At 41.8% G+C, this 19,973-nt stretch overlaps 1 long non-coding RNA gene across 1 annotated transcript in view; it reads right to left on the bottom strand.

Moving 5' to 3' along the window:
- Positions 1-19,973, bottom strand: part of LOC112812849 (uncharacterized) — a 51,330-nt gene that overhangs the window by 29,578 nt on the left and 1,779 nt on the right. Inside the window, exons 2-3 of the long non-coding RNA XR_003205377.2 lie at positions 8,396-8,473; positions 2,713-3,261 (exon numbers count right to left, since the gene is read on the bottom strand). This is a non-coding gene — a long non-coding RNA (uncharacterized lncRNA). The remainder of the gene's footprint in view (positions 1-2,712; positions 3,262-8,395; positions 8,474-19,973) is intronic.

Here is a 19,973-nt window from a genome sequence, read left to right as displayed (position 1 = left end):
TCCTAGAAAAACAGTCAAACTTGAACTTCTAAAGGCTGAGCTAGAGTAAGAACGATGAAAAGACTATTTCCTCTTATTCCAGGGCTGGATTCAACGAAAGCATGGACCAATCTTGTAACAGAAGTGCCTCCTAAGAGGGGCAGTTAAGAGCTGTGGGGGAAAGAAAAGAAAAAACATGGCAACTGCTCTTCGGAATCCATAATTATGTACCGGAAGCTAAGAGAAAAAACACCAGACTGTACAGTGAGTCCAGAGCTTCTTAAACTTGAATGTGCATACAAATCACCTCTCATTCAAAATTTCTGGGGTGGGGCCCGAGATTCTGCATTTCTGGCAAGCTCCTAGGTAATGCTAGTGTTCCTAGTCTGTGACCCGCACTTTGAGTAGCAAAGTTTTAGTTGTGGGAACATACTGGAATCTTGTGTAGGAACATGAAGGTGAGAGAGATAATGAAGGTAAAAGTGGTGAGTTCTTCACAGAGGAGGTATGCACAAAGGAATATTCTGGAACAATGTACATGTAGCAGAGCCCAAATCTCACAAAAGATTCTCACTTACAAAGACCCCATGAGGAGTCTAAAAGAATCCTAGAGTGAATTGTAAACATGGTGCCCCTTAACTCAGGTTTGTTCAGGCGAATTCTCGCTAAATTGGTGAAATATAAAATTGATTCTGTTCTCACCCAAGAAGATAGGGTCCTAATAAGAGATATATATATATATATATATATATATATAGCATATTAAGTGTCTATCTATATATGATATATATAAATATATGATGTGCATATGATATGTATAATTGATATACAGTATATAGAGAGCTATATATATCTATATTATACATAGATATCACATATATATTTATTATACATGACACATATATAATATAGATATATTATCTCTATTCCTTGCTGATCTATTTACGTGGACTGTTGTAAAAGCTGCCACCACCACAGGCCAGTTACCATCAAATAAACTTCTGAATTTGAATGATGTTTGGTGGGGACTGTCTACTAAGAAAGAGTGATAGATTTCATAAGCTGTGTTTTAAACCTCATAATATGCATCCCCAAAAGTTATGTGACTTGGGAAATTACAAAAGAAGACTGGAGAGAACAGAAACGATTTAAAAAGACAGAAGGTTTTTGTTGCTTTTTTTTTTTTTTCTAGAACATTGACTCTGTTTAGCCCTTGGAAGGGAATTAGAAAGTGAATCTGTTTCTTTATATTATTTGTATTAGTAAAAGCACCAGCTTTTCCCTCCATCACACACACTAAAAACGTTGAGTAAATATTTAAAGAATATCAGTGTGAAGAAGCACTAATTTATTACCTCGTTGTCTTTCTCTGAAGGAAGAGGATTTAGATCAGATGAAGGGAAGAGCATTTTAGGCAGGAGGAGAGTTCAGGCAGCAGTGCTTAGAGCTGGAAAGGGGTTGTGGAAAGTAAGATTGCCAAAGCAGGTTGGGGCCAGATGGTAGGGAACCAGCTGAATGCCTCGCTAAGGAGTCTCGACGCTCTTCTTTAGGTAAGCACATTTTTGATCCAGGGATGAAATAAAATATGAAAAGGGCCATATTGAAGTACTTGGTAGTTGGCACTTGGCGATGCTTGCTCTGGGCCATTCACCCACTTGACAGTTCCTCAGGGAGTTCTAAGGAACCTTCTATAGGGAGGGATGTCCAAGTTCAAGGTAAATGCAATCACAGACCGCTGAGAGAGACAGACTAATCCCCAGGACCTTGGGACGAGACTCAAACCAGAGACTTCTCAGGGAGCCCCAGAGACTTAGAGAGTAACTGGTCCTCAGAGGGGCAAAATGCCCAGCAGGTCCCCGAGAGACTGGGGGAGGGCATCCATATTTTTCTCATTAACTTATTCATGACATGAAGTATTATGTCTTGCTGAGGATGGTGGAAAATATTTCACTGAAGTCTTAAGTTGGAAAAAAAAAAAGTTAAGAGGGTTTTTTTTCCTCTTTATGACCCTAGGCCAAAGAAAAAGTTTGTCACTGAATGTTTATGAGAGGAGTAAGCCAGAAGAACAGACACAGCCAAATCCCTCTGACTCATTACGGCGCGGTAGGAGCAGCGTGCTCAATTAGTAGGCAATATAATTTACCTAGGCCCGAGGGTCAGAGGGGGCGGGCTGTGGCCGGCAGTGGGGGGGATCTGGGAGCAGGGTGGAAATTAGAATTGTCAAAGTTATAAATTTACCCAAAAGAGTGAGATAGTAAGGTGACCCCTCTGAGTGAAGCCGGGTCTCCATGGCCACCCGTCACTTCTGAGCTCCAATGAGCCACTTGTCAGACCCTGCTGTCTACATAGCTAACATGAATAAGGTAGGAGCAATGTGAGACTCCTGGGGTCATAAAAAAAAAGGGGGGGGGGAATAAATCAGCTAAGAGTGTCAGGACACGGAAGAAGTAGAGACTAACTGCTGGGACTCCACCAGGCAGGGTAAGGCTCTTCCCACTCTGAAGGCACTGGCTTCTTCCTCCCGTGGGCAGGGGGCTGCCCAATAAGAACACCAGCCCTGGACTGAAAGTGCTCCTGATCCTGCTGAGGGAGGGCTGTCGGTGATGAACAGCATTCTTATGGAGATGGTCTTGATTGTTGTGGTTTTTCGTGTGCTTTTGCTATTTCACTCTGACATGCCTATTCATTATTTTCTTCACGTTTTCCCTCGTTTGGCTAAGACTGTGTACACACCTGCTGTGCGCCAAGTGCTGTAAAGGCACGGGGGATACAATGTCAGGCAAGACCCAGGCTTGCCCTCAGTGGGCTTTTGGTAGAGAGGGTCCAGGGACAGTTTGAAAGTGTTGAGTTCTAGATGATTCCAGAATGGCCCATGCAAGAGTCCACGCCAGACCACAGGGAAGTATAAAGTCCTCCTCAGGCCAGACTGAATTTCTCTTCTGGCTTGGCATGCACAAGAAGTCCCTGACTGCTCTGTGGTATGAGAGAGGAGGAGGTTTGGTGGAAATTAGTCTAGAACTGTCTTAGTGTCATCCTGTATGAGTCATGGGACATGGATGCCCAGAATTAAACCTGGACCAACGTCTATGAAGCTTCACTTCCTCTTCTGACCAAGCTTGAGAATCATACACACCAACCCTTGAGCCATATTGACACTCAGAGCTGCTCGGTCTTGTACTGGCAGCCCTGTCCGAAGGGACCACTAGCTCCTCCATAGCAGATACCGTGACTGCTTGATGGTGAAACCAGGGAAATCCAAGAGTGATGGGCTGATTTTCAGACCTGAAAAATAAAAACAGTATATTTACTACAACATCTCTGAATAGGGATAGGTATCTCAGAAAAACTGTTCTAGTTCCTTCTTAATGTGACAAGATCATTTTCGAGGCACTAATTGATACCCTCCCTCTCCTCATGTGTCTTTTCCCTTTTCCTTTTCCTGTTCCCAGCTGATAATCAGACTCTGGGCTCTTGCCCTCAGAGAAAGCTGGCAGCAGGAGAGCTGAAGTGGATTATGCGGAGTGCCACTGGGGCCACAGGAAAAGGGGGTGTGCCTTAAGGCAGTGACCTGGAGTAGAGAGAGCCAGGGAAACCCAGGAGGGGCCATATGTTGTGGTTTCTGAGAACGGAGGAGACCTGCACTCTGGAGAAGGAGCCAAACAAACCTCAGGAGAGGACTGTGAGGTGCTGTAGGGAAGCATCTACTGGCCACAGGGGCTCCCATGCTAGAGAAGAGTGCCGTGTGCCAAGCACCCCTAGGGGGAAATGGGAGCCTGGGGGCTGTGAGGAAGGACTTCTCAACTGTAGCAAGTGCAGAGAGTTCACCTGAAGACTTAAAGGTGTGTGAGTGTGTGTGTGCGTGTGTGCACGTGCACGATCCCAGATGTCTTGTCACTTGTACAACCACAGGACCTTTGCATCACCCTAGGCGAGGTGGTCGCTTCTAAAGGTTTTGACTTCCTATCAACCCAGCATGATGGGATTAGAGTAGAAATTAAACGGATTTAAGTAAAATTAAGAGTTACAATATTTCTACAGCCCTGAGGCTATCTACTGAGCCATACCTGTTCTTCTCCCCAGATCCTTCTCTCCTTGCCTATTTTGGCCAGCGTGGGGATATCAGTCCTGGCACGCGGACCTATCTAGCATAAAGCCTGCTCCTATGAGGTAGAAGGCCTCACCTGAATAAAAGCTTTTCTGGAATAGAACCCTCTAGAATGTACCTGTACATTCTATGCTCCATGACTCCATCATCGTCGTCATCCTCCTCCTCCTCCCTCTCCTCCTCCTCCTCGTTCCCCTCCTCCTCTTCTTCCTCCTCCACTTCTTCCTCCTCCTCCTCCTGCTTCTTCTTCTTCTCTTCTCTCACGCTCTTGTTCTCTCTGTCTCTCTTCTCCATCTTTTCCCTCTCCTTCCTTTTTTCCCTCCTGCTCTCCCTGCCTTTGGCTTCAGGGTTTATACTCTTAACCATTACACTATACTTCCTGTTGTCAGTTTGAAATACCAAGAAAGGATCATCTGGGCTACCGTGGAAATTATCTGTAAGAATCAAGGAGCAGGAGAATGTGTATGCGATGATTCTTTGTGTGTCAATAAGGACAGAAATTTGGATAGATAGATAGATAGGTAGACACAGAGAGACTGATTGATTTCTTGGTATATGCCTAAATAATTTGGGGGGCGGAGAGGGCGAGACAAAAATATATTAACAGTAGTTGCCTTTGCGGACAGACACTGGAGGCAAAAGGAGAGAAACAGTCACCTTTAATTTGGTTCGTTTCTGTGCTGCTTGAATTTGCTCACCTTGTATATGCTTTCCTTTTTTAAACTATCTACCAAGATTATATAAAAAGGGAGGTTTATACGAAGATTTTTTTTTTGTACTTTCTTTTCTAAACATTTTTGTGTACAGATAACTAATAAATATGAGGTTCCCCCCCACCCCCGCCGAGAAAAATCTTGTACTATGCTTGTCAAATAATTATAACATTGTGGTTTCACCCCGCCTATAGGGCCCGGGAATTCTGAGATGATCCTGAAGACGCCCCCAGTGCCGCGGCTGCCTCTGGCAGGGGGCCGGTTTCCAGCATGCTCTGGATATGAAGAGGCCCGTGTAACAGACGGAGAAGACACCCTGGGGATTACATATGCCTCCCCCACCCCCCAAAATGATCAAAGGCCCCCGGGAAGAATCTAGAAACTGCTGTGAGGTCTCAACTTCCCTGTGGACATGCAGCTGACAGTGCCAAAGGCATTTTCAAATTAAAAAGGAAAACAATATTGACTGGGAAGCTGGATCAAGGTTACGATTGGCGGCGTCTTAGAAATTAATAGGAGATTCGGATGGTATTTGGCCAGGAACCCAGGAATGCCCAGATCCTATTTACGATAACTGCCCCTGGCTCCCCCAAGGAGGACTCAGCCCCAGGAGCAGGGTCTGCAGACAGGGCAATGCAGCAGGCCTGGTAGCTGGAGCTTGGGACCCACACCCCAAGGCAGAGGTTCTGGTGAGGGGGGCTCCCTGACAGCATCCAGCAAAGACACAGATGCCCAGGGAGACAGAGGGAACAACCTGTCTTGGTTTGCCCCAGACTGTCCCAGTGTCCCAGGAAAACCCCTCAGTTCCAGATACACAGCAACAGCTGTTCACCCTACCAGTGGGTGTCCTCACAGAATTCTACACCTAGAAGGGAACCTGGCGACTAAGGCTATTCTCTGTCTACCTGAAATTTAAGTAGCAAGTTCTTACTAGCTTCAATTTGTTTTATATGTAAAAGTAAAAGGTGTGTGTGTGTGTGTGTGTGTGTGTGTGTGTTCAAGAAAGAGAGAGATGGGCGCCTGGGTGGCTCAGTTGGTTAAGCGACTGCCTTTGGCTCAGGTCATGATCCTGGAGTCCTGGGATCGAGTCCCGCATCGGGCTCCCTGCTCAGCAGGGAGTCTGCTTCTCCCTCTGACCCTCTTCCCTCTCGTGCTCTCTGTCTCTCATTCTCTCTCTCTCTCAAATAAATACATAAAATCTTAAAAAAAGAGAGAGAGAGAGAGACACGGAGCGCCTGGGTGGCTCAGTCGTTAGGCGTCTACCTTCAGCTCAGGTCATGGTCCCAGGGTCCTGGGATCGAGCTCCACATTGGGCTCCCTGCTCAGCAGGAAGCCTGCTTCTTCCCTCTCCCACTCCCCCTGCTTGTGTTCCCTCTCTCGTGTTCTCTCTCTCTGTCAAAAAAAAAAAAAAATGAGAGAGAGAAATAGAGAGACAAAGAGAAAGATTTAAAATGAAGAAAGAAATTGTTTTGTTCATCTAACAATGATTTGCAGAACACCTACATCATTCTGGGAACTGTGCTCAATAAAGGCTTGTTGCAACCTTCAGAAGAAATCATTAGAATTTCTCTATTTTTCATTTTTATTTTTACTTTTTAAAAAAGATTTTATTTATTTGAGAGAGAGAGAGAGGGAGCATGAGTAGGGGGAGGGGCAGAGGGACAGGCAGAGGCAGACTCCCCGCTGAGCAGGGAACCTCACATGGGGCTTGATCCCAGGACCCTGAGACCATGACCTGAGCTGAAACCAGAAGGTTATCTGACTGAGCCACCCAGGTGCCCCATATTTTTCATTTTTAAAGAGGAGGAGTGATGCCTGGGTGGCTCAGGTAGTTAAGCGTCTGCCTTCGGCTCAGGTCATGATCCCAGGGTCCTGGGATCGAGCCCCGCATTGGGCTCCCTGCTCAGAGGGGAGTCTGCTTCTCCTCCCTCTGCCTTCCGTTCTCCCTGCTTGTGATCTCTCTCTCTCTGACAAATAAATAAATAAAATCTTTAAAAAAAGCAAAGAGGAGGAAATTAAATAGGGCTTTGATGATATTTAGTATGCTGGTTGAATTGGCACCTTCCCAGAGGTCACATGGGACACACAGTAGGCACTGTATTCTGAGGGAAAAGAGCTTCAAAAATGCAGTGGGGATACAAAGCCGATTGGTGGTTGCCAACGGATGGGGAGAGAGCAGAGTGAGGAGTGACTGTTTAATGGGTACAAGGTTGCTTTCTGGGGTTCGAGAATTGGTGGTGATGGTTGCACAACATTGTGAATGTGCTACAAGCCAGTGAACTGTACACTGGAAAATGGTTAAAACGGTCAATTCTGTGTTATTTGAATTTTATCTCAATCAAAAGGAAAATCTGTAAAAATTCAGTGGCATCCTCACTTGCTGACTTGCCATTTGTGCATTGTAAGGATTTGCAGTTTGGATGCTCAGTTGGGTGGTGGTGTGGATTAGATTATCTTAAACAGCAGAATGTGTATAAAACTGCCTGGTGGGATGGGCAAAACCATGAAAATGGCTTCCACCACAGAGGGAAGATCTTATGGAAAAGCAATTTTAAAAGGAGTGAAACTAAACGATGAATTCTGAATTTTTCTTTTACTTTCAGTAACAGTTCCAAATTTGCTGACCTTTACTAGGATGACAGGAAATCATAATGTTGGTTGTTTAGCAGAAACTTTTTATAAAAGCACATAATCTATCTCCTTGAGATTTAAAAATGGATATTTTTTTAAATGAGTGCGAGATTAAGTATTTTTTGAAAGAAATTATGCCATGGAGAGAGCAGAGATGTTTGGAAGTTTCCCCCACTGTTATTTCTGTTGCAGAAAACAATGCATGTGGGTGACACTTATACGTGCACACTTGCCAAAAAACAGAAATGAGATTTTTCAGTCTTGTTTACATATCTTCCAAATGAAGAGATCTCTCAAATGCTGCATCTTCTGGTTGGTTTACTAGAACAATTTGACATTAAAGATCAAAATTCACTAGCCAGGTTTCAACAAAAACCTTTGCATGACTGACATAGGGCTCAAAAAATAAAACGATCACTGTAATTAGTCAAGGCAACCAATGATCTACTTCTTCTTTTCTTTTATTTTTTTAAAAAAGATTTATTTATTTATTTATTTATTTATTTATTTGAGAGAGAGAGAGAGAGAGAGCATGAGCAGGGGGAGGGGAGGGAGAGCTAGAGAGAGAATCCTCAAGCAGGTTCCCCACGGAACACAGAGCCAGACACGGGGCTCGATCCCACGACTCTGAGATCACGACCTGAGCCGAAACCAAGAGTTGGACAGTTAACAGACTGAGCCACCCAGGTGCCCCTACTTCTTCCTTTTAAATGTATATATCCTTGCCAGTGTCTTTTCCAGCCATGTCAAACCATTAAAGCCAAATTTTATCAAAACAAACTAAACTTAACACCAGACCAAAGTGGTAAACCGAGATTTTAAAAAAGTACAAAGCATATTCAATTGCATTGCTCTCACTTATAAAGTAATTTTAGAGAGATCAAAGAGGGTTTTTGTTCCTGTTTAATAATAAAAATGAATAATAATGCAACATAATAAAAAGTTAATAATAAAAATTACTTCTTACCAAGTGGGATTTATTCCAGGTATGCAAGGCTGAGTCAGTATTCAAAAATCAATTAATGTAATCCATCATATCAACAAGCTAAAGCAGAAAAAACATATAATCATATCAGCAGATGCAGAAAAAGCATTCGATAAAATCCAACACCCATTTATAATTAAAAAGTCTCAGTAAACAAGGAATAGAAACTTGATAAAGAACATCTACAAAAAACCTCCTACAGCTAACATCACACTTTAATGGTGAGAAAATTAAAGCATTCTCACTCAGCTCAGGAATAAGGCAAGGATGTCTCCTCTCATCGCTCCTTTTCGATATCGTACTAGAAGTCCTAAATAACGCAATAACAGAAGAAAAGGAAGTAAAAAGTATGCAGATTGGCATGGAAGAAATAAAACAATCTTGGTTTGCAGATGGCGTGATTACCTATGTAGAAAATCTGAGAGAACTCACCAAAAACAAAACAAAACAAAACAAAAACCCAACCCTCCTAGACCTAATAAGTGATTTCAGCAAGGTTGATGGATACAAGGTTAATAGTTAATATACAGGGATGCCTGGGTGGCTCAGTCATTAAGTGTCTGCTTTCAGCTCAGATCATGGTTCCAGGGTCCTGGGATGGAGCCCTGCATCAGGCTCCCTGCTCCACAGGAAGCCTGCTTCTCCCTCTCCCACTCCCCCTGCTTGTGTTCCCTCTTCTGCTGTCTCTCTCTCTCTGTCAATTAAATAAATAAATAAAATCTTTAAAAACATAGTTAATATACAGAAGTCAATCACTGTCCTAAATGCCAGCAATGAACAAGTGGAATTTGATATTAAAAATACAATACCTCCTGCAGTGTTGGTGGGATTGCAAACTGATGGATGCAACCACGGTGTGAAACAGTATGGAGGTTCCTCAAAAAGTTAAAAATACAATTGCCCTATGATCCAGTAGTCATATTACGGGATATTTACCCCAAAAATACAAAAACGCGAATTCAAGGGGCTACATGCACCCTTATGTTCCTAGCAGCATTATTTACAATAGCCAAATTATGGAAATAGCCCAAGTGTCCATTGACAGATGAATGGATAAAGAAGAGGTGGCATATATATAATGGAATATTATTCCACCATAAAAAAGAATGAAATCTTGCCGTTTTCAACAATGTGGATGGAGCTAGAGAGTATGATGCTAAGTGAGATCAGTCAGTCAGAGAAAGACAAACACCATACGATTTCACTCCTATCTGGAATTTAAGAAACAAAACAAATAAGCAGAGGGAAAAAAGAGAGAGAGAATGAGACAAACCAGGAAACAGACTCTTAACTATAGAGAACGAACTGATGGTTATCGGAGGGGAGGCAGGTGGGGGCATGGGTGACATACGTGACAGGAATTAAAGAATACACTTATCATGATGAGCACTGAGTAATGTATAGAATTAGTGAATCGCTATATTGTACACCTGAGACTAATATAATACTGTATGTCAACTATAACAGAATGAAAAGTAAAAATGTAATAAAAAGGGACGGCTGGTGGCTCAGTCGGTTAAGCTTCTGTCTTTGGCTCAGGTCATGATCCCCGGGTCCTGGGGTCCAGTCCCACGTTGGGCTCCTTGCTCAACGGGGAGCCTGCTTCTCCCTCTGCCTGCCACTCCCCCTGCTTGTGTTCTCTCTCTCTGACAAATAAATAATCTAAAATAATAATAATAAATTAAGTAAATAAAATTCTTTCGGTGTAAAAAAAAACACCAAACACAATACCACTTAAATTAGCACCTCCAAAAGCAAAACACTTAAATATAAATCTAACAATATATGTACTAGATCTATATGAGGAAAACTAAAATTCTGATGAAAGAAATCAAATAACTAAATTAATTGAAGGGATGTTTTAGGTTCATGGATAGGAGCATTCAATCAGTTCTTCTCAACTTGATCTATAGATTCAACACAATCCCAGTCGAAATCACAGGAGGTTATTTTGTGAATATTGACAAAATGATTCTAAAGTTTATATGGAGAAGCAAAAACTCAGAATAGCCAAAACAATATTGAAGGAGAAAGGCAAATTTGGAGAAGTGACACTATCCTGTTCCAAGACTTACTAAAATCTACATACGTAAGACTTCACAACTAGACTGTGTGGTATTGGTGAAAGAATAGATAAACAGACCAAAGGAACAGACTAGAGAACCCAGAAATAAACTCCCAAATATAGTCAACTGATCTTTGACAAAGGAACATGGGCAATATTATGGAGGAGATTTCGTCTTTTCAACAAATGGTACTGGAACAACTGAATATCCACACACACACACACACACACACACACACACACACACACAATGAACCTAGACACAGACCTTATACCCTTTACAAAAACTTACTCAAGATGAACCATAGACCTAGGTATAAAATGCAAAACTAAAAAACTCCTAGAAGATAACATAGGAGAAAATCCAGATGACCTTGAGTTTGGTGAGGACTTAGGTACAACACCAAAGTTACAATCCATGAAAGAAATCATTGATAAGCTAGATTTCATTAAAAGTAAAACTTTTCACTCTGTGAAAGACACTGTCAAGAGAATAAAACAAGCCACAGGCTGGGAGAAAATAACTGTAAAAGACATATCTGATAGAGGACTATTACCCAAAATATACAAAGAACTCCTAAAATTTAACAATGAGAAAACAAGCAACCTGATCTAAAAAATGGGCAAAATATTATTTTGTGTTTTGTTTTGTGGTAGCATTGGTGAAACTGGGTAAAGGATACATGATATTTCTCTTTAGTATTTCTTATAAATGCATGTGAAAGTATTCTTACCTTAAAACTTAAAAAATGTTTAATTTAAAAATTCTAAATAAGTAAATTAACGGGCAGAATATCTGAATAGACACCTCATTGAAGATGTACAGATGGCCCACAAGCATATGAAAAGACTGTCAACATCACATGTCATTAAGAAATTGCAAATTGAAACAATACTGAGATACCACCACACACCTAGTAGAATGGGAAAAATCCAAAACACTGACAATACCATAAGGCCAAATGCTGGTGAGGATGTGGAGCAACAGGCACTCTCATTCGTTGCTGGTGGGAATGCGAAAATGGTACAGCCACTTTGCAAGACAGTTTGGCAGTTTCTTACAAAAGTAAACAATTGTACCCCTTGGTATTTACCCCAAAGTGTTGAAAACTCATGGCCACACAAAACGCCATATACAGATGTTTATAGCAGCCTTATTCATGATTGCCAAAACTTGTAAGCACCCAAGATGTTCTTCAATAAGTTAATGGATAAATTGTGGTCCATCCAGACAAAGGAATATTATCCAGCACTAAAAAGAAATGAGCAGTCAAGCTATAGAAAGATACGGAGGAAACTTAAATGTGTATTTCTAAATGAAAGAAGACAATCTGAAAAGGCTACACACTGTATACTTTCAACTATATGACATTCTGGAAAAGGCAAAATGATAGAGAGTGTAAAAAGATCAGTGGTTGCCAAGGGTTAGGGGAGAAGGAAGGATGAACAGATGGGGTACAGAGGTTGCTTTAGGGCAGTGAAACTAGTCTATATGGTACTATAATGGTGGATACATGTTATTTTACATTTGCCTGAACCTATAGAATGTACCCAAGAGTGAACCCTAATGCAAACCATGAACTTAGGGTGATGAAGTGTCAATGTAGGGTCACTGATTGTAACAAATGTACCACTCTGGTGCGGGATGTTGATAGTGGGGGAGGTTGGAGGTGTGTGGGAGCAGGGGATATACGGGAATTCTCTGACTGTTCTGCTCAATGTTGCTGTGAGCCTGAAGTTTCTCTAAAAAACAGTCTATTTAAAAAATAGAATGGCCAAAGGCAGTCTAGAGCAGTGATCTCTCAATTTTTTAATGTGCCACCCATCAGTAGAATATTTAGAGTACACATCCTCAATAAATGCATATTTATCTTCTATAAATTTTATAAGTAGTGAAAATAATTATACTACCACATTGTGTAAGCTATAACCAATAAACTGACAACAGAAATTTTTAAAAATTATTTTTAAAATATTGCCTATTTTATGTTTATATCACCCTTTCAGAGTTTCTTAGTGTATGCTTCACAGTATATGTAATGAGGTCGTCATGAATATAATTGATAAATGAACAAATACGCATACAAATTCTGGGCTCAGAATTTTTTTTTTTTTTTTGAGAAAGAAAGATTGAAGTTCCACCAGAAATAGAGCTGAGACTGGAACGTGGGTGCAGGGATTTCATCTGGTAGGAAGGAACAGGGAGTGTGAGATGGAGGAAAAGGATAATACGTGGTCGAGGTGGTTACCTCTGGGCAACAAAGACCTTCTGAAGAACTACCAAATGTGTCTCGGCATTGGAATTGTTGCTTCAAAAGAGGGAAACCTGGAGCATTTCTCTTCTGACTCCCATCTCCCAATGGGGGAGGGTCTCTCCCCACCCCACCTCCCCACCTCTCCATACCCCACCCCAGAGTGTTAACTCCACACACACACACACACACACAACACACGCTCACACACACACAAACTCACATAATTCCCTACTGTCCTGGGTGGGCTAGGTTCCGGAAAGCGGATAGAAGCGGCTGAGGCTGAGGGTGGGACTCTGCCAGCGTGTGTTTTGGTGTGGAGCACCAAAAGCTAACATAACATAACAAAAACCTATGTTAAAACAAAAGTTTGGAGCGCCCTCATTTGTGGAAGGAATGAAGGCAGGCTCCTCCCTCACCCGGTAAAGGCAGTACACTCAGGCAATCGTCAATTACCGCATTATCACATGAATACCTATGTACTGTTTGCACATATATTTTTTGTCACTGTCCCAAGAGTGGCTCCAGGAGGTGCTGACATCAGACTGAGCCAGGTGAATATTCTAGATCCTTTACGTAGTAGCTATGTGACTCTGAGAAAGCTCTTTTCTTTTTCTTGGCCTCCATTTCACCTTCTGGACACTCGAGATAATAATGCCTACCCAATGTTTAAAGTTAGGATTAAAATGAGATAATAGATGTGTAAAGTGCCTGGCACAAAGACACCAATCAATAAATTAGGTGGGGTTTTTTCTTCCCCCTTTTTATCTGCCAGATCTTCTACACCTGCACACAGCAGACATACAGCTTGGGAGTTAAAAGTACAAGTCTTAAGGCACAAGGACTTGGGTTCAGAGCCAGGCCCTGCTGAATACCAATTTCAGACCTTGAGCGAGATCCTGCAAGTCTTGTTGAAACTCTGGTTTCTAGTGAGTTAATCCACCTCTCTGTGTAAGCATATATAAGATATTGAGCCTAATTTAAGTACAGTGCCTATCACTGCACTTCATATGTACATCATTACAACTATTTCTTGATTTCACTTTCTCTTTTGACATTCAGGATCTCATAGTGCCTTGGTTTACCTTTTTTTTTTATTATGAAGAACTTTAAATGGATACAAAAGTAAAGAGAATAGTATAGTGAGCCCTTATTACCCAAACCTCAGCAAGTACCAATCTTCTTTCATCTATAACCCCGACTCACTTCTTCCTCTCTCTAACTCTGTAGCAAATCACAGACATAAGATCATCTTATCTGTAATTATTCCAATATGCATCGCGAAAGGATACTTCAAAAGAACATAAGCACAATACAATTATCATGCCTTAAAAAATGAATGATTCCTTAAGATCATCAAACTCCCAGTCGTTGCTCAAGTTTCCACTTACTTCATAAGTCTTTTCTTTTTTTAAAAGATTTTATTTTTTTTGTCAGAGAGAGAGAGGGCACAAGCAGGGGGAGTGGCAGAGGGAGAGGGAGAAGCAGGTTCCCCGCTGAGCAGGGAGCCCGATGCGGGGCGCAATCCCAGGACCCTGAGATCATGACCTGAGTCGAAGGCAGATGCTCAGCGGACTGAGCCACCCAGGCACCCCTTTCATAAATCTTTTCTTAACCGTTTGTTTGCACTAGTATCTAAATAAAGTCAACATAGAGGGGCACCTGGGTGGCTCAGTCGGTTAAGTGTCTGCCTTCGGCTCAGGTCATGATCCCAGGGTCCTGGGATCGAGCCCCGTGTCGGGCTCCCTGCTCGGTAGGGAGTCTGCTTCTCCCTCTCCCTCTGCCACTCCTCTGGCTCGTGCTGTCTCTCTCTGTCAAGTAAGTAAATAAAACCTTAAAAAAAATAAAGTCAACATACTGTGATTGAATAATTTGTCTCTTAAATCTCTTTATTTCTGTAGGTCCCTCCTTTCTTTTTTCTTGTCCTGTAGACTTCCCACAGTCTGGATTTTGCTGTTGGCATCTTCATGGTGTCATTTAACACATTTTCTGTCTTCATAGTTCCTGTAAATTGGTAGCACTATCTAGCTATTTGATCAGATTTAGGTTTGTTCTTTTTGACAAGATTACTTCATAAGTGGCAGTGTGTTCTTCTATTAAGAAACACATTGTATCTGGTTGCGTCTTTGTGATGTTACCAGCCATTAATGATCAATGCCTAGATCCATGAATATTCTAGGTGTTGCAAACTGATACTCTAGGTCATAAAAATGAAGATGGTAAATCAAGACTCATCTGAAAGCGACCCCCCCCACACACACAGCTTTGTTAGACATCTCTTTTATAAACTGGAAAGCCAAGGAAGGGGGAACTTAAGCAGGACATTTTGTGTTATCGCAACGTCCCCTTTGTTCATGATTTTTCAATCTGCTTGAATCCATTGAACAACCTTCAAGTCCAGATTCAAACCAAATTTAGCTTGCTGCATACAAACATTTCTTTAGGCTCTGGAACAGACTCATCATTAAACATCAAACATGTGACACATTCTACACTCCCTGGACCTACCATTTCTATAATTCAGTGAAGGAAGATAGTTCATCGTGATAACATAAAGACTGGCCCTTTTCACCATTCCAGGGTTTTCCAACAAGCCAATTGTGGAGAGGGGGGCCTGGCCATCAGATAAGTCTTTATTTCACATCTTCACTAATGATCTAGAGTAGATCAAACTACCCATGAATGAGTGACCACTGAACTGGGAACAAGGACAGGTCATGTCTGAGATGGGGAGCATGACAGCAATGTGTTGTGGTACTGTGCATGGGCAAGTTCATTTTATAATGCCCTGGTTAGGGGCGCCTGGGTGGCTCAGTCGGTTAACCACCGCCTTCAGCTCAGGTCATGATCGCAGAGTCCTGGGATAGAGTCCGGCCCCGGGCTCCTTACTCAGCAGGGAGCCTGCTTCTCCCTCTGCCTGCCACTCCCCCTGCTTGTACGCTCTCTCTCTCTGTCAAATAAATAAATAAAATCTTTAAAAAAAAAAGAATTTATAATGCTCTGGTTACCCGGGAATAGACCAGACCTGTTGCCTCATTCCAGGATACATAGAAGTGAGAGTGAATGGCCCACCATCTGGAAGGAAGTCTGGACTAATAAAGTTGTGTGGGAATAATAAAAGGTGCTTGTGCAAATCTTAGATAACAGAAACTGAAAAGGGATGGGCCCAGAAATTACAGAACGACACATGCCATTTCTCGTTTTTGGAAAAGATAGGAATAAAATTGGAGCAGGATAAGCTGGTAAGTCCTAAGAAGAAAATGGATACAGGAAAATAATCTTCATAGTCTTGTAAGGAATTAACTCAACAGAATTTCTCATCTTAAAATTGCTGGAAATTATATGTAATTGCTCTTGACTTTAAGAGGCTTTGACTTTGGAGCGTCTGGGTGGCTCAGTCAGTTAAACATCCGACTCTTGATTTTGTCTCAGGTCGTGATCTCAGGGTCATGAGATCAAGCCCTGCATCGGGCTCCACCCTGGGCATGGAGCCTCCTGGAGATTCTCTCTCTCCCTCTCCCTCTGCCCCTCCCCTGCTTGCTCTCTCTTAAAAAATAAATAAATAAATAAATAAAGAGGTTTTGACTTTATTTGGAAGAACAGATTCATTAGCAAAGTGGAAAAATCCATGTGGTCCAAACCTTACAGTTTTGGGGGAGGGCACAAGCTTAAAGTTCATACTCAAAGAGGCTCCTTCTGAATGGACTGGTCATCAAATAGCGGTCTCTTGGATATGCCAAGCACCTGACAAACACCATTAACCCTGACAACTTTGTGAAGTTGCTATTATTATCTCCATTTCATTGATGAGAAAACTGAGGCTCAGAGAAGCTGAGTGACTTGACCAAGGTCCCTCAGCTAATAAGAGGCAGATCCTGTTTTTAAATCCTAGATCTGTCCGTCCAAGCCTTTATACTACTCTGCCTGGTAACCCATTTTGGAAATGGCACAAGGACCTAACATTTACAGAGTATCTTGATCTAAATTGCCCATCAAGAGCCACCACATAGCTTGCCCAAAGCTGGACAAATAAACAGTGCTCTAAATAGCTCTACTCTACTACCAATGGGAAGGTAGTACAAAAACCTCATACTTGAGTGAGGGCCCTGAAGGTCAGTCCTGGATCTGTTGGATTTTAGCCTTTCCATTAGTGACCCAGAGAACAGAACAGTAAGTCTGCTCAACATGTTCACGTTTACATATAATGGCATTCTGGGTGTGGGGAATTCCAGGAAAGAAGCTACCCTGAAAGCTGGGGACCCTAGCACCAACATACCCTAATAAAACTCAAGAAACAGCCAGAAAGCAAGAGGAAGGAGATCAGCAAAGATAATTGCTAGGATTCAATACGATAAAATTCAATACAGCCATACTCATGTATGACTAAAACACCTGTAGACTTAACTCCTGAAAATGTTAGCTAAGTGGTTCTGTCATTAATCAAGGTTCAGGAAAAACCATGTAGGCAGGAATATTGCACACAGGGTCTAAAAGAATCCTTTCACAGTAGAATATCCCTTCTGATTTCTACCACTTAAAAATTCAGAAAGTCGAGGAGCCTGGGTGGCTCAGGTGGTTAAGCGACCAACTCCTGGTTTCAGCTCAGGTCATGATCTCAGGGTCATGAGATCGAGCCCTGCTTTGGGCTCCATGCTTAGGGCAGAGTCCACTTGGGACTCTTTCTCCCTCTCCCTCTGCCCGTCCCCCTTGCTCTCTCTCTCTCTCAAATAAATAAATAAATAAATCTTTAAAAATAAATAAATAAATAAATAAAAATTCAGAAAGTCTTCATGAAAAGCTGTAGGGATGATTGAACAATCTAACTATAAAATCTATGGAGGAAAGTGAAAGAAACAGGAGTTTCACAATAGCCAAAAAGTAGTAATTTAATAATGGTGTCTAAGGCAATTACAGACTTAATCTTATTGGACATGATCAACTATTGTAAATTGAAAAAAAAAATTGCCAAGCATGCTCCTAGTATTAATCCATTCTAATTAAAAAATTAGCTCTATCAGGAAATTTTTTTGTAAACTTACCCCAATTCCAGATATTCTTATTCTTTTCTTTCCCTGGAATGGTGCAAGAAAGCAACTCTTATGTATAACTAATTCTTTAGTAATGATTTTAATATATTTCTATCCTTTCCATTTTAAATGTTTAAAGAAAAACTGAAACAAACTGATTAGCTGGATATCTCATGGTGGGGGGGCGGGGCCATGTCCTGTAGGAGTAAAAGGCAATAAAGTATAGATACTTCTAGTCATAAGAGGAAGGCCCAAGAGCAGAAGAAAAAAAAAAATCACATAGCACCAGCAATGCAGTCAAACTGTTCTTTCCAGATGGTGGATTGGCTCTAATTTATCCCTTTGGCTTAAGTTTCACCTTGAAGCAACTCAGAACCTAAGAGTGAAGAAGTGCAACAGCAGCTTAGTTTTATTTTTTATTTAGTTATTATTTTTTTTATTTTTTAAAGATTTTATTTATTTGACAGAGAGAGATAGTGAGAGCAGGAACACAAGCAGGGCGAGTGGGAGAGGGAGAAGCAGGCTTCCCGCTGAGCAGGGAGCCCGATGTGGGGTTTGATCCCAGGACCCTGGAATCATGACCTGAGCCGAAGGCAGGCTCTTAACGACTGAGCCACCCAGGCGCCCCAGCAGCTTAGTTTTATAACGCACTTTACAGTTTATAACTCATTTTTGCATTCTTTTCCCATTTGATCAGCCTAAAAACTCTATGAGGGAGATCTGAGTTCTCTTCTGGCAGATAAAGGCCTTGTCTTCTCAGGAAATGTTGGCAAAAGGATTGGGGCAGAACTAATAGGACATTCAAACATCCCCTGTATTAGTCAGGGTTCTCCAAAGAAACAGAACCAATAGGAAATAGGAAATAGATACATGATAGATGATTGATAGATGGATAGGTAGATAGCTAGCTAGCTGTAAGTATATATAAAAGAGATACATAGATATAAGTATATATAAAAGATATATATATGTATATATATACATATTAAAAGAGATTTATTATAAGGAATTGGCTCATGAGATAATGGAGTCTAAGAAGTCCCAAGATCTACAGTCAGCAAAGTAGAGACCCAGGAGTGCTGATGGTATAAGTTCCAGTCCAAGTCTGAAGGCCTGAGAACAGGAGAGCCAATGGTGTAAGTCCTAGTTCAAGGGCAAGAAGACTGACATCTCAGCTGTCAGTCAGAAAGAGCCAATTCTCCCTTTCTCCACCTTTTTGTTCTACTCAGGCCCTTAACAGGTTGGATGAGGCCCATCCACACTGAGGAGGGCAGTCTGCTTTACTCAGTCTATGGATTCAAATGCTAAACTCTTCCAGAAACACCCTCCCAGATACATCCAAAATAATGTTTAGCCAAATACCTGGGCACCCTGTGATCCAGTCAGGTTGACATCTAAAATTAATCATCGTGTCCCCTAATATCACCTCAAGGGAACAGTTTCTACCTCTGAGGGTCTCCACCTTTGCTCTGTGCCAGGATTTACCCAGGTGGTCACCTCAGGACATTTCCTCCCATAAAGGCCTGGATGAATTCCCCTCTGAAGATCCCATTCAAAGGCTGGACACCACAAACTACCCAGGTGAAAACAGAAACTCATTAACAAAAGCCAGGACAGAGCAGCCATCAGTGAGAATTAAAGAGAATCTCCCAACTGCAGAGAGTGGGATTCATTTAGAAAAATACAATCTAAAATCTTTGGTTTGGTGCAACCCAAAGGGGAGTTTGAGATGGCTCTTAAGTCAGACTGAGCTGGATTCTAATAGCAGCTCTGGTCCTTCTCGTATGACCAATCTTCCAGTCGTCCAACTATGCACAGGTAACGTGGGGATTAAAACATCTCACCAGAAGCTGCTGGCCCACACAACAACATGGCTGCCTCTCACAGACCTTATGTGGAGTGGAAAAAGCCAGACGCAGAAGAGTATCACACCATATGATTCCACCGATATGAACTTCTAGAACAGCCAAAATGAATCTATGGGGATAGAAGTCAGAATAGTAGTGGCCTCTGGGGTGGTGAGAATTAACTGAAAAAGGGGCAGAGGGGGACGCTCTGTGGTGAGGAAAATAGATTGTATCTTGACTATGGTATGGGTTACACAAGTGTATACATGCATCAAAATTCATCTAACTGTATACTGAAGATCTGTGCATTTTACTGTATAACATGTTTCAATAAAGCTTCAAAAACGCAGGGCACCTGGGTGGCTCAGT

This window comes from Callorhinus ursinus, unplaced genomic scaffold, assembly GCF_003265705.2.
Source record: "Callorhinus ursinus isolate GAN/ISIS: 27379988/994484 unplaced genomic scaffold, GSC_fseal_2.0 scaffold16, whole genome shotgun sequence".
Taxonomy (NCBI): Eukaryota; Metazoa; Chordata; class Mammalia; order Carnivora; family Otariidae; genus Callorhinus; species Callorhinus ursinus.
Note: the sequence above shows the minus strand (reverse complement) of the source record. Positions and strands in the feature narration are given on the sequence as shown.